The sequence below is a fragment of the Canis lupus genome, chromosome 10, assembly GCF_048164855.1.
Source record: "Canis lupus baileyi chromosome 10, mCanLup2.hap1, whole genome shotgun sequence".
Classification (NCBI taxonomy): domain Eukaryota; kingdom Metazoa; phylum Chordata; class Mammalia; order Carnivora; family Canidae; genus Canis; species Canis lupus.
In genome coordinates, this window is record NC_132847.1 from 11,882,197 (window position 1) to 11,906,830 (window position 24,634).

Consider the following 24,634-nt stretch of genomic DNA (forward strand, 5'->3'; position numbering starts at 1 on the left):
GTCACTTAAAGCATTCTAAGACTGTGTCTCTTACAAGTAAAAGAGCTTAAGGCTAGTTGTTAATAATAGGAATTAATGAGACGATTTTAGGTAAAATCTGATGAATTTCAGTTGCTCACAGATCATTGCAATTGAAAAATATTTTGGATAGGCAGAATTTGCCATGGGTGAAAACTGGTTCCACCAGTGCTTTGCTTAGGCTGTATAGTAGTACAAGAGAAATAGTAGTGCTTGGAGTCTAGGACTTAAGTATTTTAACTTAATTTCTTGGTTATCATCATTGGAATGATCATGAAAACTCCTTTGACATGAATGTTCTCAAAATGTAAGGTTGTGATATTTCTCATTTAAGATGAAATAAATTAATTACAGAATGATGTTAGATAAATTGAGATCCTATGTCTTGGGAGTTGACAGTGTCTGACTTACTATAAATATAAACCTCTTACAGTTTTGATTTTGAGAATGTTCATGAATCATAGGCACAGAGTGAAAATGGTATTTCTAGTTTCTGGATTGAGTGGGGAAAAAAAGAACTTGTAGAAAATTATATTTTCAATTTTATAATCATTCTATAAAGCTTTGACAACTGCATTGGAGCAGAAATTCATCACTAATCTAAAATTTACTAGTTAAACAGAGGGGGAATAATTTCAAATAAACTTAGAATGGAAAACTGTATTTTAACCACTTTACTGGTAAGTTCATTGTTAACGTCACTAACCTAGTGCCCTAGTAATGTTTTAGAAGATAGTTATTTATAGTTACACATTAAGGTAAATAACTCTTGTATAGAATCAGATTTGATTCTGAAATAATGAAGATTGGTTCTATTTATTATGAAATGTGTCGAGCAAATTGTTCAATAGTCTCAAATTATGTTTCATGTGAGTATTGGTTTTCACTGTAAGTGAAAATAATAAGAGCAAATATTTATCGAGGCTTATTCTTGCTAGTTTCCATGCTACATGCCTGAAGTGCAATAGGTCTTTGATTTCATTATTTATCATCTTTTATCTACCATCACTTCAGGGAATTAAAATATTGTTTTTATTCTGTTGTTGAGCATGAGAAAGGGCAGAGAAAAATGGTAACTTTGTTTTTACTTAGTCAAATAATACATTTTTCTATAATACTATAACACATTTTAAGTTTTGAGCATATTTCCCTTCAAACATTTTTGTTGGCATAAGTAGAAAATACATGATTGAAGAGTTGTTCATTGATTTTTTTATAGCAATATTTCTTAAAATTTCCTTTAAAACATACATTATAATTCATAGTACCCCGGTAAGTTTTGAGCTACTTCAAAGTCTTACTAAAACATTTATCTCAAAGGATTTGTATCCAAAATATACTAGCAACTGTTAACATAGAAAACAAAGATTTAAGAAGCCTACATGCTGTATGATTCCAATTAGAGAGTATTTTGGAAAACATAAAAATATAGACATTATAAAAGTAGAAGTGACTGTCAGAGGCTCAGAGGGAGGGATTGAGGTTGAATAAGTGAAACAAAGTTTTGGGTGTTTTTTTAAGATAAAATATTTAGTATGATATTATAATGGTCAACACAAGACATTATACATTTGGCAGAACTCCTAGAACTTTAAAGCACAAAGAATGAAAATTAATATATAGAAATATATAAGATTATTTAGAAGATTGAGAGGTCTCATGCAAGAATGCAGACTATGGGGGCACCTTGGTGGCTCAGTGGTTTGAGCATCTGCTTTCTACTCAGGTCATGATCCCCGGGGTCCTGGGATCAAGTCCTGCATCAGGCTCCCTGCATGGAGCCTGCTTCTCCCTCTGCCTATGTCTCTGCTTATTTCTGTGTCTCTCATGAATAAATCAAGTCTTAAAAAATGTACATTATGACAAGAGAGTCTAAGTATATTACAAGTATGTGAAACAAGCTCTCTTACCGGAAAGGGTGTAAAAGGCAATGACCAAGTAACTTAGGATACAAGTGGAGTAACAAAGACTAAGGTCAAAAGGAACTGCACATATACACTGAACTTAATTGATAAAGTTGTTTCCTACCAAGATACAAGTTAATTCTGATGTTGCTATAAATGTAGGATAGAAATGAATGATTAAGTAAGTGAATGGTGGATGTTAGGAACCAGGTTTCTAACTATTATAATGGATTTTACAGATTAACAAGGGGAGGAGGTTTGAAAGGACCATGTGGTAATGGATTGGAGTTGGAAACATCAATATGTATATATACATCGTGTGTGTGTGTATACACACACACTACACAATATATATATATATATATATATACACACGAGAAATATATATATACACACACATGCACACACACACACGTACACAGATGGTTACATATCAAAATAATTACAAATAGGTATATATGCATGGGTTAGAAGGCCAGAAAGGTTAGAAGTGCCAGAAAGTAAAACACACACAAACATCACATTTCTACAGATCTGTCAAAGATACACAGGAAACAACTGAAAGATCTCCAATGGCCAAAAGTAGAATAATTTGGATCATAAAATAAATTATTGTTGGATTATAGCCCCAAGTATAAAATACACTTTCATGAGTCCTTACTGATATAATGAAATGTTTGAATAAGCAAATATGTGGGGGAGAACCGGTAAATCCCATTTAGATGATTCCAAATAATTTTGTGTAAATACTATGCCCTCAGGAGGGGAGCATAGCTTATCCCTTGTGAACTGTGAGTGATGCACATGGCTTCCTTTCAGAGTATAGTGTGAAAAGTAAGATAAACAAGAGTGGGACTACAATGGAGGCATTTGACAAATCACCTTCATCCAGCTGATCAAGGTCAACATCAACAGTGATAAATCATGTTGATAGTAAATAAACCTCATGTTGCTATGATAAGAAGAAAGAGGCACTTCACCACTGTGATCTTCTCCCTCAAAACCCATAATAACAGCCCAGTCACGTGAAATATACCAGACAAATGCCAATAGTGGGGAATCCTACAAAATACCTGGCCATTATTTCTCCAGTCAAGGTGAAAAAAAATAAGTAAAATCTGTCAAATTATCACAATCAAGAGCGACCTAAGGAAGCCTGATAACTCAATATAATGTGGGATCCAGGAACAGAAAAAGAATATTATGTAAAACTATGAAAACTGAATAATGTATGGCAAATGAGTCAACTAGGGCTTCTTAACAAAGTACCACAACCTGGTGATTTAAACAATGAAAATTTGTTTTCTCACAGTTCTGGAGGTTAGAAATCCAAGATCAAAGTGTTGGCAGGGTTGGTCTCTTTTGAGGGCTGTGACGGAGATTCTCTGCTATGAGAAGAGAAGCTTGTAGCTTGATGGCAGCCTTTGGTGTTCTTGGCTTATTGAAGCATCAGTCTAATCTTTGCTTTAATTTCACTCGATGTTTTCCCTTTGTACATATCTGTCTCCTAATTTCCCCTTTTTATAAAGATACTATTTATGTTGGATTAGGGTTCATTCTAACAACCTAATCTTAATTTCATCGCCTTTTCAAAGCTAGATTTGAGAAAGAGAGAGATTCAACCATAATATAGTAATGCCTAAATTTTCAAGGACTTATCTCATATCCAATTTGAGATATATGGTTATATATTGAAATTCAAGTGATTTTCTTCCACGTGTTCAGTTTAATTATTGCCTTTTCTTTATTGCATGGTTTTACAAACGATATGCATATGTTGTTGCACATTTCAGTAATACAGTAGATGGTATATCATCCCCTCTAATGAATAGGGCCCCTTAAGAAAAAATTTGGATGCATCAATATCATCGCCAGTGATTTAGTAATATAACAAAAATAGAAAATTAAAACAAAAATGTTTTATGTTTTTCCTTTAGCTGAAAACTAAATATCCTCATGTGTTCCTTTCCCAGAGCCAGAACCAATTACTGATTAATTTTGAAACAACTTTCTAGAACAAAATGTAATTATTCCACCTGGAGTTACAGGTAATAAAGGCTTTACTGTATCAGCTCCACTTTTCAGAGAAATCTACATGGGATTTAGTGTGTGCAAAATCTTGCTAATTGAAAATACCTTTCTGTTTTGTATTAACAATTTCTTCAAATTTTATCTCCTAGGCAATTTATTCCAAGGTCTTAGGTTTAAATGATCTAAAGTCTAATTTTAGTTTCTATACTTTGAATTTTTGTTTTCCATTGAGTGTAAAGAAATGGAGGAAGCAACAAAATTCAGTACCATAAGTATTTGTGGGGGGTTTATGTGTCAACGTAGGCTAGTGGGTGTCTTTGTTAGTGTATGTGCCTACCATTTGTTCTGCTTAATCTCTTTGTACTTCTGATTTCTCCCATCAGCTCTGTGAGAAAAGCTAGAATAGACATTCAAAATCATAAGAAAATCATAGTGAGTTTGCTTTGTCTGTTAGCACCTAGCCTCACTTTGGCTTAAGAAAACATTTCACCATTGGTTGTGGAAAAGATTATCAAAGAGAACTTTAACCATTCCCTTAATGTTTGAAATGTCTACTGCATATCATTCGTTGTGTTTATTTACTCTGATTTTGATCATCCTGGTTTAATAAAAGAAAATTATTAATTGGTATACTGGTTTACATTAATTCTTTAGCGAAACATAACACAAAGGGATCTGTTTGCATGTCTGTTAACTTCAGACATAGACTTTTAGACTTGCTGTTATTCAGTATTAATGTTCATTTCTTAATTTTTGTTGGGAAGGGAAAAGAAACTGCATATCTTCAGATAGTATTGAAAGAGTTGAGATTTTCCAGTGTCAAAATATTTATTTTATTTATGAAAAATAAATATTTAAAAATAAATAAATAAATAAATAAATAAATAAATAAATATTTAAAAATAAACATGAAATTCCCTGATTGGCTTTTTAAATGTTTCTAGTTTTATCATGATACATGTTTTTCTTTTGTTGTGAAGTGTATCGCAGGAGAAGGCATAAGCTCCTACCAAAACTTCTTTCCAGAAATTTGATTTTTATCAATGAAAAAATTTCAAAGGCTTTCATTTCTGTTACTTTTTCTTTTTCTTTATTTGCTTTATTTTCCCCCTCGTGACAGAGACACTAAGTGATTTTTCTATGCATTAAAAAGTGCCTATAGCAATGACACCTTGTAATTTTTTTCTCTAAGATTTTATTTATTTATTCATGAGAGACACACGGAGAGGGGGGGATAGACACAGGCAGAGGGAGAAGCAGGCTCCATGCAGGGAGTCTGACATGGGACAGGATTCTGGGACTGAGGTATCACGCCCTAAGGTGGGCCTAAGGTGGCGCTAAACCGCTGAGCCACCCGAGCTGCCCAATGCCCTGTAATTAATGTCCTGTGTAGTTGATGGTTTTTCTGCTTTAAGGAAAATAGTTATAATGGTGTGACTCCTCACTGTCAGATATAATGTGAATAAGTCCAGACACAACTGTATTTCAAAAACCTAAATTCAGAGAAGCGTACTCCTCTACTCCTCAGGAAGCTGCTTGGAATGTTAGAGTAGGGATGCTGTCCTAGAAGTCCAATAATTTTGACTCAAGTTCAAGTAGTAGCTCTGATGCCCATATCAGGATAATTTCTGGTTTATGTTTTCACATCAGTAGAATAAGGATAATAATATTTTATTTGGGTGGTGGGACAGAAATTAAAAAAACATAGGACGTATGTATGCAATGTCCTTTCCTTTGGAGAGATGGTATAGAGTAAATACCAACATTTTAAATGAGACCTGTTTAAATTTGTTTTACTTCTTCCTAACTCCATTATTCTCACTAGTTGTTTCCATTCTCTAAATTTAAGTTTACTACTTAGAATATGAGGGAAGAGTGGATATGTGCATACTCTGGCTATAATGTTGTCTCTTGGACATCTGCTTTCCTAGTTTTAACAAATAGAAGATAGTTTGTTAGGCAGGTTTTAAAACAGAATGAGAATTGAGAGATCTAACTTTTGTTTTAAATTCTCTATCATGAAGAGTTTTAATATAGCCACTGTTGAAGAAAAGTATGGAGGTTCCTCAAATAATTAAAAATAGAATGAACACAGTCTCATTTCTGGGCATAAATATAAGGAAGGGCATTCATTTTCTCAAAAAGGTATCCATAGCAGTGTTAGAACAACCAAGACATGGAAACCAACAAAGTCTTGACAGATAAATGGATAAAGAAATTGTGGTAGAACTTGGCATCCTCCATCCTTTGTTTTATCTATTTTAATGCATATGTATTAGTATCATACTGTGTTTTTTATTTGCATTTTCTGTTGCAAAATGAAGTTGAGCCTTATAAGTGACATGTCTTTTGGCATGGAGTTATCTCTGTTTTTAAAGTGATGTATGGACATCAAATATTCTGTGTTGGGAGGGTGTATAATGAAATATTATTCATCATGAAAAATAGAAAAGAAAATTACATGGTTCTAAAATAAAATAGCAAGTGTTTAAAATATAAATAGTGGGCTATAGACCCTTGCATGACCACCTACTTAAGCAAATAATCTGAAATATTTTCCCTTAGTTATCACACATGGTTCTACTGATGTTCAAAGACGGAAGAGTTAAGCAAATTGACATAAATGAAATTGAACACATCTTTGTCCGTCTTTGATGATTCAGATGTCCCCTGGAATGACCTTACATATATAAATAAGAGTTGTTGATTTTGGACTGTCATGGTGGTGAAAGGCCGTTTAGAATAGATCGGCTTAAGCAGATTGTGTTATATAAACTGTGAAAAAAATCCAGCTCTGGAGACATTTTTTAGTGTTTAAACTTCTGTCTTTTCATCTTTTTTCTTCAACTTTATTTTCATTTAAGAAAGCATTTTTTTTCTGAAAATATGTGACTGAAAAGTACCTCTTAATAAAGAAGTAATCTTACTTTTTTCTAGACCTCTTTTACCTCATTTTAAAAAATCCTTATTTAGTTACAGTATGCATCTATTAATGTGCATGTATCATCAGTTTACAGTTTGATGGCTTTTCCCAAACTAAGCATACTGTGTAGCCAGCACTGAGATCCAGAAATAGATCATTACCAGCCTTTCCAGAGCCCCATATGTTCCTTTTGAGTCACTCATCACTCTCACACTCAAGTTAACTGCTTTTTTGATTTCTAATGGCACAGGTTAGTTTTATCTGTTTTGTACTTTATATACACAGCAAGGTAAGTATATAGTCTTTCATAACTTCTTGCAATTGACATTATGTCTCTGAGATTCATTCATGTTGTAAGTAGTTTCGATTTTTCTTCTTATTGGTATATATTGCTATTATTAAAATAATACTATTATTTATTCATTTCAGTGTCAACAGGCATCATTAATAGTACGGTTTGCAGTTTGGGGTTATTATAAATTGTGACACTATAAACATTCTAATACTTGCACTTTGGTAAAACTGTCTCTGTGCTCAATATAAACCTAATAATGGAATCAATGAGTCTGTGTATCTGTATTTTCAACTTTAATGGATACTTCAAATAGTTTTTACAAAATGTCTATGCGAATGTATACTTACATCAGTGGTATATGAAAGTTATGATTGTATCACATCCTTCCAAGAATTTGGCATTGCCCGTCTTGTTTCATCGATTCTGACATATATGAATTGGCATCATGGTATGTTCTTCAGCTGCATTATCTGCTGCTTAATGAAGTTGAGCATTTTTAAAAACAATTATCTTTTGGCCATTGGGTTTTCCTCCTTTGTGAAGTACCTCCTCAACTCCCTTCCCACTTTTCTGTTTCATCATCTCAATCTTTTTCAAAGATACATAGAAGTTTAAATATAGTCTGAGTGAGTCTTTCATATGATATATGCATTGCAAATAACAGCTACCTATATGGGCGACATTTTCATTATCTAAGGGGTGTGTTTTGTTTTTACCCATTTTAAATACTCAACTCAATTCCCCTCCCTTTTTTTTAAAATAAATTCTTTCTTGAACTAATCAGATTAAACTGAATCTTCCATTTCAATGGTGTTCTAGCATCTCAAATCCTCAAAAAGTACAAAAGTCTTCTTTTCCCCCAAGACTGTTAACAGCTCAATTCTGGAGATGGGTATACAGTAGAAGCTAGTGAAATATTTGATGAAATGAATGAACTTGAAAGATACTGCTGTGATTGACCAAATGGTGCTTTTGTATACTAGTAAAATTCTTAAAAAATGAGTTTATTTATTATTATTATTTTTAAAGATTTTATTTATTCATGAGAGACACACACAGAGAGAGAGTCAGAGACACAGGCAGAGGGAGAAGCAGGCTCCATGTAGGACTCCAGGATCACGCCATGGAGCCACTGAGCCACTGAGGGATTCCCCCCTCCCCCCAAAAATAGTTCAATATTATTCAGATTAATAACAAATTTTGAGTATAGAATGCTTAATTTCAGCATGTCATTTCAAAGTATTTTAAGTTTTATTTTTTCTTATTTTGTCTTCATAAAGTCACCATTTCTATCAGTAGTTGCTTTATCTTAAAGATCAGAATACTAAGAGTGAGTAAATGTTTTAAAAGGTGATGTGAGGGGATCCCTGAGTGGCTCAGTGGTTTAGCGCCTGCCTTTGGCCCAGGGCGTGATCCTGGAGTCCCAGGATCGAGTCACGCATTGGGCTCCCTGCATGGAGTCTGCTTCTCCCTCTGCCTGTGTTTCTGCCTCTCTCTCTCTCTCTGTCTCTCTGTCTCTCTCTGAATAAATAAATAAAATCTTAAAAAAAAAAGGTGATGTGAAAGCTACTGATTAAACAAAATATCTATGTAACTATTCTTCAATTTAATCACCTCACATTTGCTCATATTTTGGGAATAGGTGATCAAGATTGGATAACAACAATTCAACGTGACCATAGCAAGAATTAGGAGCATATCACTGAAAAGGGTTAAAACCTAGCCTTCACTTCTTTAGACTGCTGAAACCCCTACCTTCAAGCCCCTGAGACTTCCGTTGTTATCAGGGCAACATATCTTAGTCCAAATTGCAGGTACTTGAGAGACATGGTTGACCTGTGATGCCTCCTAGTGTTGGGGGAGTGAGCAACATGTTTTCTGACGGCCAGCTCAAACAGCAGACTCTCACAAAGTTCTGTGCTGATGATACTCTTCAGTAAGAAAATGTATATTTCACAACTTCTTCAGACACAGTTCTTGACAGTCACCAAAACAATGTAAACTCCATTTCTAGGGAAGGGTAGTATCCGAAAGGACGTGAAGAAAAGGGTCACAAATACACTGTGATCTACCCTCTTGCCCTCAAATTTGAAGATTTGAAGATGTTGGTCATCTGAGTTCTAAATTCAGCAGTCTTACCTCCCTGAATATCCAGAAATAGTTTTGATTTCACAGGGTTTAGAAGTTTCTTTTTTCACAATGGTCAAATCACAAAGGGGGATTGAAAATAGCCTAACAATCTTGTGATGTCACTGGATGCAATTTGTCATCAGAAAGGAACTATTCAGAGAAACAGAAGGAAAAGGAATAGTCAATATGGCATCTTGAGCCCAGTTCTCATTGTATCCGATTGTGTCACCCCTCTTGTATATGTCCTTTGCATTAGAAAAATTCATATATCCTTTGCATTAAAAAAATCACAATTGGATTCTTGCCATCTACTTTCTGAAAAGCGACTGTATTGAGAGGATTCACAGCCCATGAAAACCACCATTTTGAAGCATACAACCAGTAGTTTTTAGTATATTCAACAAATTATGCAGCCATTACCACAATTTAATTTTAGAATATTTTATTACCCTCAAAAGAAACTCCATACCATTAAAAGTCACTTCTCACCCCACCCCAGTATCATTCCTAACCCTAAACAACTGCCAATTTACTTTTGATTTCCATGGATTTCTTTCATTTTGGCATTTCTTAGAAATGAAATCATACAATATGTGATTTCCACTCTATACAATAAATTTTCCCATATTTTTGTTTCCAATAGACATAGATGAGTCTTTGCAGAAGAGTAGAGTCACACAATATCATTGTAGAAAAAGTTTTAAAGAACCAGGGCGAGGTATTGTAAAATTACTAAATCTTTCCTTAATACTGCTTATTTTTACTTTTTTTTTTTTTTACACTTTACTCACATTCTGCTCATCCTGGGATTTCTCCAAAATATTTTGGCCACCATTTGCTTATTCTCTCACTCCTTGGAAACTATCCATAATTTTGCAAAAGAATAAATTGAATTTAGCAACTTTCTGATTCTCTCTCTGATTGAACACTTGGAGAAGCTGAAGCAAAAACCTAACCCTCAAGAACTCATAGTCCTGGTTTAATAGGTATGGAGAAAAGAATAGACTTCATCTACCAAATCCACCTGGGATTTTATGAGCAGGAAATTACAAGAAATAAATGTTTGCAAAATTATTTGGAAGAAATGAAATGATTGCAGTAAGAGCTGTTTGCAAATTACATTTCTTAGGATTTCTATTAAACCTGAAGAATGTTGGAAAGGAACACATATTTGGCAAACTTAACCTAAGAGTAATAAAACAGTTCAAGAACAGACATTGTTCAGACATTGCCTACCACTGTGGTCTTGAGTAGGGATAATTTATATATTGCTGTGAGGCTAATGAAATAATGGAATAGAAATCCTTTCATATTATGGTATCTGAGTAGCATTAAGATATAATAGAGTTGTTCAGTATGAGTAGGTATGCCTGGCAGGATAGAGGTGAAGCTGTGATGATATGTTATTTAGAAACTGCAGAATTAGGAAATTAGCATCCAATCTTGAGAAAGACTGTATGATGGAATGGGTCAGTCTTGCATCTCATAGTTCGTTGGAATCTCAAAATGATGTCCTGCATTATCCCCTATTTCTTTATGGGTAAAACTCAAAGTCCTTAATGATCTTGTCCCCAGCAAGCCTACCTATCCAAACTCACCTGTGTCCCTCTTACATGGACCCTGTCTTCTAGAAACAAAGTGGTGCTTGCTGCCCCACAACAAATGGAGAGATCTTAGGACTTCCTGCCTTTCTTTGTGCACACGGTTTTCTCATGAGCTCCCCCTGCCCACCTCTGCTTCATAAATTACCATCAACATTTTAAGCCACAATTCAGATATCTGCTTCTCTTTGTAATGCTAAACAAGTCATTTGCTCCCTTCCCTGAGTTCTTTTACCTCTATTGGAGTATGTGTGGCCTAGAAACACACACACACACACACACACACACACACACACACACACTGCATTTTATTTGCTTATTTATCTGTATTTGTCTTGTTACTGGATTTGTGAGCCCCATGATCACAACATGAAGAGTTCGTTTCTGCATTTTCTGGTAATTCATGTAGTTCATGGTACAGACTAAGGATGTTAGAAATGTTAGCTAAGTTAAGAATAAACAAATAGACTTGAATCCTTTCTGATAATACCTAAAGTATCCTTGCATATCCTTGCATACACACCTTAAATACACCTGCAATATTTTAAAGATTATAAGCATAAAATCATTTTTCCAGTTATGAATGTCAGAATAGAGAGCTTTTAAATCTTCTATTCCTCCTTCAAAATCTATTGATGACCAGTGCTCCCTATGAGGCAATATTGTGCCACAGCCCAAACATGCTGCGAGTGGTTCTGGCCACTACCTGTGAAATGAAGCAGCACAATGCATCCATAAAAAAGAAACTTACCTCATCATATTTATAGTGTGGTGAGAAGATCTGAGCTCTAGGATGGGCCACTACAGCATCCAAACACATCCTCGTGGAAATTTAATTCAGTCTCACAACTTGGCAGTAAATATGATGCAGAAGAAACCCAACAAAAACCATTTTCCAAAGCTGAACCTTCTCTGCCAAGGAGAGTCCTGAATGTCAAGAGGAATGAACAAAGGAGAGGAAGCATCTGTCACCAGGTCTCAACATGAAGTGCTGTGTCTCAAGGAGATTTACTATAAGCTCCACCAACTCACTACTGCTTCAACACCTACTCTCGGAGGCGTGTGGAAGGGGGATTGGTTTGTACCAAAAAGAAATATCAGACTTGGTAAAAGGATATTCCAATCAATATCATTCCAAGTTAGAGCTCATTCCCTTTCTTGTTCCCTTATCTACTCATTTGACAGTTTTTAGTGTACAGACTGCCATCTTTTAAAGATAACCCACAATGGGGGGAGGAGAGTAAAACATGTGGCTTTATGAATAGAAACTATAAAAGAAGTAAAATATACGTAGCATACATTATGGAAGAATTTACCTGTGAAGGGAAAACAGGATTTCAGATAAATCATTCCTCAAATTGCAAAGCAATTACAATAAATAAATAAATAAATAAATAAATAAATAAACCTCTCTTTACAAAGAGAGTGATAACAATATTATAAAAATAAAATAAAAACAGAAATAATAGAAAACCCACTATATAGGCTTGAGGAAATTACTTACGAAGAAAGCCAATAAAGACATAAAAAAGACTATAGGTGGAAATAGTCAAGGAGAGGAAGTATAATTGGAGTTTTGAATATGTGGAACACAAAAATATTCAAAGATGTAAGGGGAAATTTTCCTTGAAATAGAGTGTATAATCTGCCCAATGAAGTACCATACTGATCTCAAGAAAAATTCATTCCAATACTTTGTAATCTAGTTAAAGTAGAAAGAAGTTGAAGCAAGCTAATTCCTTCATCTTTTATTGCAATTAGGAAATGTATATTTTTGAAGTCTAATTATGTAGTTTTAAAAAGACTTGGAACTCTTAGGGTGCTGGGTGGCTCATTTGGTTAAGAATCCCACTCTTGATTTCAGCTCAGGTCTTGATCTCAGGGTTGTGAGTTCAAGCCCTGCATTGGGCTCCATGCTGAGTGTGAAGCCTACTTAGAAAAAAGACTTAAAACTCAGTTTGTATCTAAATTTGATCCTAACTTTATAGGGATTTATGAAATATTTTATGTGTTTAAGAAACATTGACTTGCAACTTACCAATTTGTTTAGGTTACACGAAGTATGTATTGCTTCTGTTAAATTAGGTTAATTAGAATACTTCTTAAATATAGAATACCACCCAATGCAAAATTTAAATGCCATCTACTTATCTATAACTCTATTATTGATCTATTTATCTATCTTCTTACCTGCCCTTATATCTGCATATGTGAGTTGGAGATGGTACATATAGTGTTCCTCAGATGTTAATGATGGTGATTTCTTATGACAGAACTTAGGATATGTTGAAGAAATGCAATTCTGATTGTGTGTCATGTTTGCTTTTTTCTTTTTTTTTTTTTATGAGAGGGAGAGAGCTGCATGCATTCATGAGCAGGGGACAGAGGGAAAAGGAGACAGAGAATAGTAAGCAGGCTCCACTCCCACTGCACAGCCTGAGAGGCCCATGCAGAGCTCAATATCACTACCCTGAGATCATGGCCTGAGCCAAAACCAAGAGTTGGACACATAATTGACTGAGCCACCCAGGGGCCCCTGTCTTGTTTGCATTTTTTAATATTAGCATGCATTATTTCTAGAAAAATATTTTAAGAGGTCTATAGAATATACTTTTATTGGGATATTTAAAATATCCTAAGTAATTTTTACTTCATCTTAGTTTGCTTTTTTTCTTTTTTTGGTTCTTTAATACAGTATTCTGGGGAGTATGTCATACTTAGATAAATAGCAAGTATATAAAGAGTGTTTTGTCATAAAGTAATTAAAGGAAAGGCAAAGAAAATCCAACTAGTTTTCCTTGAGGCATGATTATCAAAATCTCAATGCTGTTTTGTTAAAAGACTCTCCATGGCGAAAAAATATTATATGCATTATTTCACAAACTTAATTGTTATTGGATCATTTCCTATTTTGTTTTTTCAAAGCATGTCCTGGGATAATGTCAAAAGAGCACACTTTTTGCAGTCTCTAAGTATATTTGCTTTGGTATAAAATCCTATATCCGGGCAGCCCAGGTGGCTCAGTGGTTTAGTGCTGCCTTCAGCCCAGGATGTGATCCTGGAGACCCAGGATTGAGTCTTATGTTGGGCTCCCTGCATGGAGCCTGCTTCTCCCTCTGCCTGTGTCCAGCTCTCTCTCTCACTCTCTCTCTCTCTCTCTGTCTCATGAATAAATAAATAAAATCTTAAAAAAAAGCCTTTGTTACCTTTCAGAAAAAATAAAATCCTATATCCAATATAGGATATATTATATATATATAATATATATATTATATATAACAAATATATTTGTTAGTTTTTTTATGGTAAGGAACTATATACATTAATTTTAAAAATGAGCAGGAACTTAGCTTTACCTTAAATTATTATGTGGCCATTAAATAATGTTACGGTCATTTTTTGGTATCATGTCATAAAAATATTCTACCTTGAAAATTAGTTCAACTAAGGAAAAGGTTTTAAGGACTGGAATAAGATATGCTAGAGCTAAAATACTGGATACCTCTGTGTGTCAGAAGTATGTTATTTTATGATTCTTTATGTCGTTCGTATTTCCAAGGATTTTCATTAATGATGCATTAGTTCAAAATTAAGGTTAATATTGAAAACAAGCATAGAAACATCTTGCAGTTGCCCTATCTTTTTTCTGGATTTGGATAAATCTTTTCAGATTTAAATAAGGTGGAAAATTCACATGGTTGTCTGCCGTTGTACTCAGTTCTGGCCTATTTGTAGAGCCTAAGCTTCAGTCATACAATGTGATACAATTTTGCCCAAAATGTAATACTCTCTCACCTTTAGAGGCATCGAAGCACTGTTTCTTCTTCCTTCCCTTTAACTGGTCAAAACCAAAGAGATTAGCATTCTTCTCTTCAGAAAAGCATATTTCTGCTTCCTCCTCTCCTCACCCTTACCCAGCTCCCCTAAAATCGGACTTAGCTCCTTTCCCATTGATCCCATCATTAAATTGTAAAGACTTCTGTCTGTTTTGCTTACTGCTCTATCTGGAATATATACAATATTTCCTGAGATAGGGCATGCACAATTCAGTATTGGTCAAATATCTTTATGACTCTCAGTAATGATTATTTGAAATCTACCAATCAGACATTCCCTATGTATTTTTTAGTAGCACTCCAATGGCTCGATAAATTGTTTGAGCTGCACTTAATAACTGAGAATTGAAGATTGTTAATAATAAAACTAACATTTCCTGTCATTATTATTATTACTATTTTTATTTTTACTTTTTAAATTTTGTTAGAAGCCTTACAAGCTTCTAACTTCTTTATTCTCTTTCTCACTAACCAAGCAGAAGACACTGTGATTGTGACATTTGTGCAAGAGATCCAGAAGGATTGAGTGCCAGCTTGAATGAAGATTATTTAGCTTGATCGGTAATACTTTGTCACAAAATGTGTCATGCAGTTAGGCACCAAATATCATAGTTTTCTACAAATCATGAATCCCAGAATTTTTTAGAATTGCATCAGACTATGTTAATTATAGTTTTCAATGCCTGCAAAAAGAATGTTCATGATTGCCTAAATATTTGTTTTAATTGCACAATCCTGACGTTATTCAGTGCCATCCCTTGAAACCATATGCAGTCCTTCCATGAAGGAAGACTTGGCCCAAGCTCATTTAGATTTTGATATTTAAACCAAAACATACTAAGACCTTTTGTCAGAATAACAGTATCTCTGTACTTCATTCACCAAATTTTTATAGCAAATTAAGTTTCTTGAGATAGCTACAAATATACTATTTTACATAGATTTTATGTAGAATATTATTTTAGTGCATGAGTTCCCCTAAAACCTAGGGATGTGATAGGCTCTTTGGTTTAGTCTCAGGTCACATGCTCCATCTTGAGATTAGAATGGATGTTCACCTGTATCTATTAAGATTCAGTTCCTAAGTGAGTAAGAGTCCCCAAATCACAGTGCTGTTAAAAAGATAAATTACAAGTTTGTTTCTTACATGGAAGTCTTGAGGCAGATCAGGGCTGATATGGCAGCTCTCATTCACAAAGCCCTCGAGGACTGTGTTTCTATTAGGCATCTCTCTTGGCCATCTCTGACATAGCCAATTCATACTAATTGTACAAACTGGCAGCAAGAACTCTGGCCATCAAATTACATTCTTGGCAGCTGGATGGAACAAAGGAAGAAAAATTCAGACAAAAGTGTGTACCAGCTTTCTGTTTAAAAGTTTTTCAGAAGCTACCACTCAATACAATCAGACTGCCTAAAACATGTTGACAAGGAGTTGGGGGGAAGTGTCCCCCAGAAAAAAAATGGAGAATATTATAAGGAGACAAGGTAATGGATGTAAAGAGCTAATACAGATATTAGCACACAGACAAATAAGTAAAAAGAAATAAAAATGATGATAAAGGGAGAGACAAAATGAGTAGTTTTACAGACTAGGGACAAAGAAATGGCAAAGAAGGATAATGCAGCATTTATACTAAAATATCAGTATCTCTGTGTATGGGTATTAGCAGATTTTTATATCTGTTGCCAATATATTCCATAACTTGTGCATAACTTGCAGATTCCCCATTATAGAACTAAATAAAGTAAGATTTACCATAAGAATACAGATTTGCTCGTGCTGCAGATGGTAATATATTCTGTTACTAACTAGTTTTTATAATGTTTCATTTATTTTTGAGTAGATGCATTTCTTGCTGCTATGAAAATACCAATTTCTTTATTAAGTTGGGGTGTTTAATTTCTTATAGAGGAAGTTTATTAAAAAGAAAGAAGAAATTAAATTGATAGAAGACAACAACTTGTTATGACTTTGTTGTGTAATTCTTACCATCTCTGAAGAGGAGATAATTTTTATTCCTACAGTAAGACTGGGAATGTATGAAAAAGATGAAGAGATGCCCCCCCCCCCCAAAACAGGGGATCTGAATACTGGTCTTAGTTTCTTACTAACTTTGTAATCTGTTCTAGGAAAGCTTACTATGAAAATATTTTTCTTCACAAAGAGAATACCTAACTTTATCTCTTATGTGGGAGTTTTATGAAGATAAAAGTCATTGCCTGTATGGATGGTTCTCAAATGGGGCCATTTTGCCTCCCAGGAGACATTTGACAATGTCTAGAGATATTTGCAGTCTTAATGGCACCTAATGGGTAAAGGTTAACAATGCTACTAACCGTTTTTACAGTGCTTGACCGAATTTCCCCTTCCCAGTCCACAACAAAGAATTAATTGCCCAACCCAAATGTCAACAGTACTGAATTGTGAAATCCTGATTTATAGGAGTTTATTTGGAAAAGAGAATACTTCCTATTACTGAAGAGATACTTCTAAATATATATTTGACTTTTTTTAAAGTAATACTGATCTATGATTAAATATGTCCACCCCTAAACCAAGAGCTCTGAAGCTAAGGTCCTTGCAATGCGTGTTATGGAAAGTCATCTTGAATTCATAAGAAAAACGTTCTTTATGTGTAAATCTGCTTATTTTTAATGCGTCAAGTCTGTAACTTTTATCTGATGCTCTAAGGGATTTGTGACTTCACAAAGCCAGCCACTGTATTTATTTAGAATGCCAAAGGATTCTAGTAAATTAATCAGTCATTATCTTCACTCCAATGAGACACGCTGCCCTTTCAGGCTAGTTCCCTGCACATTCTCTAACCTTACTATTTTTAAGGCATGATACTTACAGAAATAAAGTTTAAAGATTCCCAATATGATCCTCTTTAATTAGTAGAAGTCATATCAGCAAATACAGTTTGTTTTGAAGAGCTTGAGATTTAAGAACACAGATTTCCCATTTTAACCAATATTCCTATAATTTCCACTTGAATATATTAAATATCCTTTGTGGTACATGTTGTTTTGGTGTTTGGGATAATAGTTTATCCTCTCCAGTTAATATGTTTCCCCTGTACCTGCATCCACCCAAGTCATCATACCAGTAAACAATAAAGAAAAATCTCCCTCACCTCTTTCCTTCCCACTCCAATCATTTTTCATGGTCTTTCCATCTAGATCCTAAATACTGCACAAGCCCATTCCCTCATCCCAATCCCTAATGCTGTTTTTGTCCATTCAGTATCTCATTCTCTTTCAGCTGAAATACTGCATTAATGGTAGACTCCTAACTCTCTGATTCAGGCTCTACTCTCCATTCATCCTCCACACACCTGCACAGCCATCTTTTTATCTTTCAGATCGAACCAGATCACTTTCCAGTTAGAAACATTGACGGTCTTCCTATATTACCTATGTGATAACATCTATCCTCTCTGGTTTTGTCTTCTGCTCCTGCTCCCTGGTCCGTGGGCAAGGCTCTAAGTGCACTGATTTCTCCGTGTCCCTGGACGTGTGCTCTTCTGACTCCATCCCTGCTTTGCCTGAATGTTTATCCTTCTTGTTGAAACTTTATTTGTCCTTCCTAAGGAAGCTGGCTTGGAAACCTTTTCCACTTCCTTCAAGCAGAGTTCATTTTTTCTCTTATGTCTGCTCAAAATTCATTTGGTTCTTACTTGACTATCTTATTCACCTTTGCTTTCTAAGTGCCTTGAGCAGTTCGTGCATGTATGTGCATTTCCAACATACTTTTCTGTAATTGGATAGACAACAACTATGTAAATGCAAGACTTTGCTCAGGACTGGACCATCTTGGACAAAAAAATTGTCTTTGGTGGTCAGGCTAAACAATAGATTCTGAATTCATGGGGGGAATGAAATGAAAAAATTCACTCTCAGCTCTAAATTTTGCAACTTGTGTTTTAGCTTTCTAAAATACTGTTATTAGAAGTTCAGAATATTGTTTTTGTATAGGGCAAGTGTTGCTGTTTTCTAACCACATTTCTTCCTATGAATAAAAGGTATATGCAGTAGCTGCATTGCAGATAGTTGCAGGGTTCACAAGTTTGAAGTTGAATGAATGAACAAAGTAATGCCATTTAAGTTTTTGATTAAGACATTAATGACCTAAATCCAGGATTGTGGATAAATATGCTACAATATCCAGGATGGCTTCCTGCCCCTCCAAAAACTATTATGTAGAACAAAATGTTAGTACTGCAAAGGATGAGAAACATTGCCCTGTAATTTAATAAAGAGATGTTCCTAGAGGCTATTGAAATGCAAGGTGTTGTTTTTATTTACACCAAAAGTCCCAAAGCTTCTAGCTTCTAATTGTATGTACCCTAAGGCCTTACTGAGAGGATGCCCCTTCCTCTAATCCGTTATATCCAGAGGCACACTGATTTCTGGGGTTAAATTAAAGTAACAATTCCATTGATAATGTGAAATTGAAGATGTAGAAATCATAGGGGTTGTCTAATGGCACATTGTTGTGGAAATAAAATAGGATGGGCCCTACGTGAACTAAAAGTGCCTTGAGAGTCACTGAGACTATTTTTGGTTTGGCTGTGATTGAAGTTACTGAATTCTGAATATAACCCGGTGGTAGGACTTTGGTAGTATAGTTTGCTTCTTTTAAAGTGATATGTCATGAATTGTATTCTAGAAGTATCATGGCAAATGTTGTTACAGAACCTGCGATGGCTCTCCGATTAATTTCAAGTTTAACGGCAGTAAAAACTGCTTGTCATTCAGTTATTTGTCTTATTTACAAGGGTAATCTTCTTTCTCTTGGCTGTGTGAAAATTTAAATATGGACACTCATATTTTCTAGTTCATAATGGTGGCAAGATTGAAGAAAAGGTGGCAGGAAATTGACCCTTCCTCAGGTTAAGTAAAAAATATCCTAGACACCTGCCCATTAAACTTAAAGTATTATCTCACTCCCATTCAGTAAAACAAAGCCATTATAAGAGACCTTCTTATGTGACATATAACAGATTTTCCAGAAATACCAGTCTATTGTAGTTGATGTAGACTTCTTTCCTCTCCTTGAGCTTACAATATTCAGCCATGTAAGCCTAAAATAAAAGGCATTTTGGAAGAAGAAATATAAAATTTAGTAGACTGTCTTTTGTTTTGTTTCCAATTCCTTTTGAGTACAATGGTTTTGAAAAGGACATGGTGAATAGAGATGGTCTCTTGGCATAGGCGAATAGATGTTTTTCCAAGTCCAGTTGCTTTAGAGACTTAATGACAAAAAAGAATCCTTGATTCCTTTCCAGACTATAACATTACTTTATTCAGCAGATTTGTCATGGCTGACCTCCTGTCCTTGACTTCTAACCCTGCCTCTGCTTGGGCAGGGAAGACTAGTTAACCTGATTATATTAGGCTAATAAAAAAAAGGCAACCCATAAAGTCCAGCTTGCTAATTCATGGAAGGCATCTGATCATTTATTTAAAAGCCAGAGGAAGAAAGAAATGCCATTTCATAAAGATGAGAGCAGCATTTTATTTCTTGTCTACAGAATTTAATCGTTGAAAAACATTGGTGAATATTAGAGGGGGAAGCATTGTTATCATTTGTTTCATGTAATAAATTAAAAACCTAAAATGAATGTGGTTTGACAGAAATGTTTAACCAAGGAGGAGGGAGCAATGTTAGCATTTTAATTTTGTTTTGATTGAAGGTACTCTCATTGCACCATGAACAAATAATTCCATTCTTCTAGCATGCCTCATTTCCAATGGAACTCAGTAGAAAGCGTCTGGGTTAACATTAGCTTCGGTAGGCTTTCATGCAGTTACACAAAGGAGTTTTGCCAAAAGGAGGGATAGATATCATAGCCATTCACTTCACAGTGCTCTCCTGTTTGGCTGCAACTGTTTCTCTGAGCAGCACACATCAGTGAATAAAAAGGAAATTAAAAGGAGGGGCAGGAAAAAAGGGATTTAGGAAGAAGGGGTTGTCAAAAACATGTTTGGCTTTAGACAAGACAATTCACAGCCATTAGCATGAGCAAAATTCCTGCTTAGCTTACTGGAATGAAAACGAAATGAATGCTGAGATTTTTTAGAAAATAAATAAAAACAGAAAACTGTTCTCTAAACACCACTGGTGAAGGCCAAGGGAACTAGGGTAAGTAAACAGCCACAATTTTATATAACTGAGCTCTACTCCCCACACCCACCAACAATTTCCTCACGTAATAAAGTAAATGTCCTCATTTGGTGTGCTTGTCTGTATTCATGGGGAAAAAAAGCAACCTGGTGACTGTTTCCCTAAATCGGTTCCTTTAGTGCTTAATTTACATTTCAGTACTATGAACACTATGTATTATATTGCCCTCATGTAATTAAATATTAGAAAGTATTTATAGCTCCAGTTGCAAAAATGGCCAATGCTGATATTGTTAATAACAGCGGAAGAAAGGGCAAGATGTTTATTTTGATTCTGTTTTTTATTTCTTGACAAATCCACTCTGGTGGCCTCCTTCAGTGGTAGGAGATGGGATACAAGATTTGGCAGTTCTGTCAACATACGCCAATTAGCCTTGAGATCTTTTTTAAGAATCTGATTCTCAAGTGGCTTGTTCAGTACTCCTGTGGAATTATGTACCCCTCCCCAATGTATTTATGTTTCTGTTTGTAAAAAGGAAATATACAATCACCACAAAATCATTTTTTGTGTGTTTTCATTTACTTTGTTCATGAACACTGGGAAGTAAATATTAATGTCTTTTCTCCCTCCTCTTCTTCTTCAACAAATAAGGAAACTGAGTCTCAGAAACTGTTTAGAGCCTTGTAACTACTGTGGAGTTGTGCTCCAGACCCTGAAGCCATAACATCATACCAGGCACTGTACTTAGGATTTACAGGAATTTGCTTATTGATCAGTAGGGATGTTTGGCAATAAGGGGTTCAACATTATCCATGCTAATGAAATACCACAGGATTGTACATAATGCAGATAAATGAATGGACAGATAAACAGATGAACAGACGATGAATGAATGAATGAATGAAGCAAACAAGCATATATTACATGTATCTTGTGGAAGGAATATTTTATAAGTGCAAATTGGAATCTTTACTTAATAAGGTGGTGATGTTATTGACAAATTTGGTGGTTATGTGCCTAATATGAGAAGTAGAGAAAGATTTCTGAAAAATATTCCTCAAAGAAATATTTTCAACTGGGAATATAAAAGGATAGAGAAGAGCAACATTTTTCTCATCATTTACTCCTCTATGGAAGACTTTAATTATGATATTTAACCATAATATTTATTAGTAATAAAATTTTTCAAAAGATTGACAAAATATCCCAAAACAAATCTAAGCTAGGCTCCTAAGATACACTTTTTATAGTCTTTTTTGATATCACTATATCAAAATATTAATCTTTCCTTTTTTTTAAAAAAAAGATTGTATTTATTTACTCATGAAACACATAGAGGCAAAGACATAGGCAGAGGGAGAAGCAGGCTTCCTGCAGGGAGCCTGATGCCGGACTCTATCCCAAAACACTGGGGTAATTACTATCATGAGCCAAAAGCAGACACTCAACCACTGAGCCATTAAGACATCCCTGAAATATTAAAATTTATATTGAAATTGAAATAATTATATTTTAAATATATTGAAATTATAAATGTATTAATGATTTCTTGAAATATTAGCACAGAGTAACTATACTGTTATATATAACATTCTTCATAAAATATAATTTCCATCATTATTAAAAATTGTCATTAAATTTATTTTAACTGAATTAAAATTGGCAAAATAATTGACAAATACCCTTTTTTCAAAATGATATGATTCTGTATGGACATATCAATATGTAAAACAAAATAAAGGTACAGGTTAAGATAATAAGTTTTTGCTGGGTGAATGCAGATGCTCCATGGATAAGAGAAATTCTATGTTTTATTTACATCTATAGTTTATTTTCTTAGAGAATTTCACCAAATTAATTTTTCAGGTGTTTATATATCATAGATGGACTTTACAAACTTTTTTAGAATCCTTTTATTTATTTTTCTTTTTTTTTTAGAATCCTTTTAGAGAGTAAAGTTTGCAGGGCTGACTTACATAGTATTACATAGTAGATACATACTCTTTTTTTCTACCTATCAAAATCTTAACAAGTGGACACTTGTAATTTACCTACAAAAATGAATAGAAATATTGATCTGGCACAAAAATATCTTAAGGCATTCCTTAAACTGATTTTGATGTTACTCCTGATAGTTCATATACATTGTTCTTCTGTAATTACTTTTATATGACTGAAATATACTTTTGAATGTTCTAAATTGACCGAACACAACAGAGTGTAGGATTGGGCAAAACTGGACATGTGGTTGGGGTTATTTCAAATTTCACTGTAAAGATTTGGGGGAGGGGGATGCCTGGGTGGCTCAATGGTTGAGCATTTGCCTTTGGCTCAGGGCGTGATCCCGGAATCCCAGGATTGAGTCCCACATCGGGCTTCCTGCATGGAGCCTGCTTCTCCCTCTGCCTATGTCTTTGCCTCTCTCTCTGTACCTCTCAGGAATAAATAAATAAATAAAATCTTTAAAAAAAAAAAGATTTGGGGTAGGGAAGATGGAAGTCTGTTTGGGACAGACTTGCGGGCTCATCTTCAGGGATGTATGACCCGTACTGTTGCTTAAGATCCTGTCTTTAAGTAGCCCCCACTGCATCCACACGCCCCCCCCCCCCACTTTATGGGGGTTTAATGCTCTGCAGCTAAGGATTTGATATTTTTATCTTTAGGTTTGTGTTTTATAAGTGAAGTCCCATGTAATGAAGAATGCCTTGAGGGGCTTGAAGCTTTTCCTCATGCTTCATTTCACCTTTGCCACCCACATAAATGAGCTCCTGGCCACCCACTTCCTCTTATATATCAAGAGATCACTGCCACTCTCTCTCCATGAAGGCCAACACTGGCAGCCAGGTATTGTGTTCTGAGTTGCAGGGTGGAGCCCCAGAGGTTTGTGGGGGTCTCCACTCAACCTCTGCCCAAAAGAGCATGACATTAAAGAACAAATAAAAAAAAAAAAAACAGAGTGATTAGGTAAGAAAGAATGAAGTCTTTTTCCTGCCTTTTGAACAGGTCTCTGCTTTTAATTTTTCACCAGACCCTGTACATTTTGTAGTTGGCCTTGATAATTTGAAACTCATGTTGTTGAATGTCATTGTCTGATGCGCTAGCTCAGATTAGAGGGGTAAGTCTAAGGTGCATGATATTTCAAGGTATCAGCTTCTCATTTTAGAAAAGGACCATCTGGCTTTAAACACTTGCGTATCATCTCTCTAGACTGTTGCTTTGTGACACATGTGCACTTATAAATAGACACGTGTGCACTTATAAATATTCTCAGTGCAGCAAGTGCAACATACAGGTTTGTTCTGTGCGTGTCTTGTTCATGAACGTACAAATTCCTCAGGCAGTGTCTGCCCTGATCCTGGGCTCAGGGAAGCAGAGCTGCTACCAGGGAGTCTCCCTTATATTCTAGAAAATGTCATAGATAACTCATGACAAGAAGTCAATGTAGAGCACCATGCTAGAATTAGCATTGTCCTTTTCTTCATATTAAAATAATTATTTTCAAGATGATTTTCTCAATATTCATAATTTGTGAAGCATGAAATGAAATGTTTTTCCAAAGTAGCTAAATGTCTAATAGAACTTAAAGATTACAATGAAGTGCATCCATAATGGCTTTTTCCTAATTCAATTATGTATGTATTAAATTCTATACATATCAGAACTAAAACAAGGGGATCCCTGGGTGGCTCAGCGGTTTAGCACCTGCCTTCGGCCTAGGGTGTGATCCTGGAGTCCCGGGATCAAGTCCCACATCAGGCTCCCT

General features: G+C 35.0%; 1 protein-coding gene and 1 long non-coding RNA gene across 2 annotated transcripts in view; one reads left to right on the top strand and one right to left on the bottom strand.

Moving 5' to 3' along the window:
* The window catches only part of PRR16 (proline rich 16), a 532,382-nt gene that overhangs the window by 499,248 nt on the left and 8,500 nt on the right, over positions 1–24,634 (top strand). The window lies entirely within an intron of this gene.
* Positions 7,522–16,035, bottom strand: LOC140640861 (uncharacterized). The gene is made up of 4 exons (XR_012037463.1): positions 15,886–16,035; positions 11,654–11,829; positions 8,927–9,451; positions 7,522–7,644 (listed from the first exon to the last, which is right to left on the bottom strand). It is a non-coding gene; the product is annotated as an uncharacterized lncRNA (long non-coding RNA).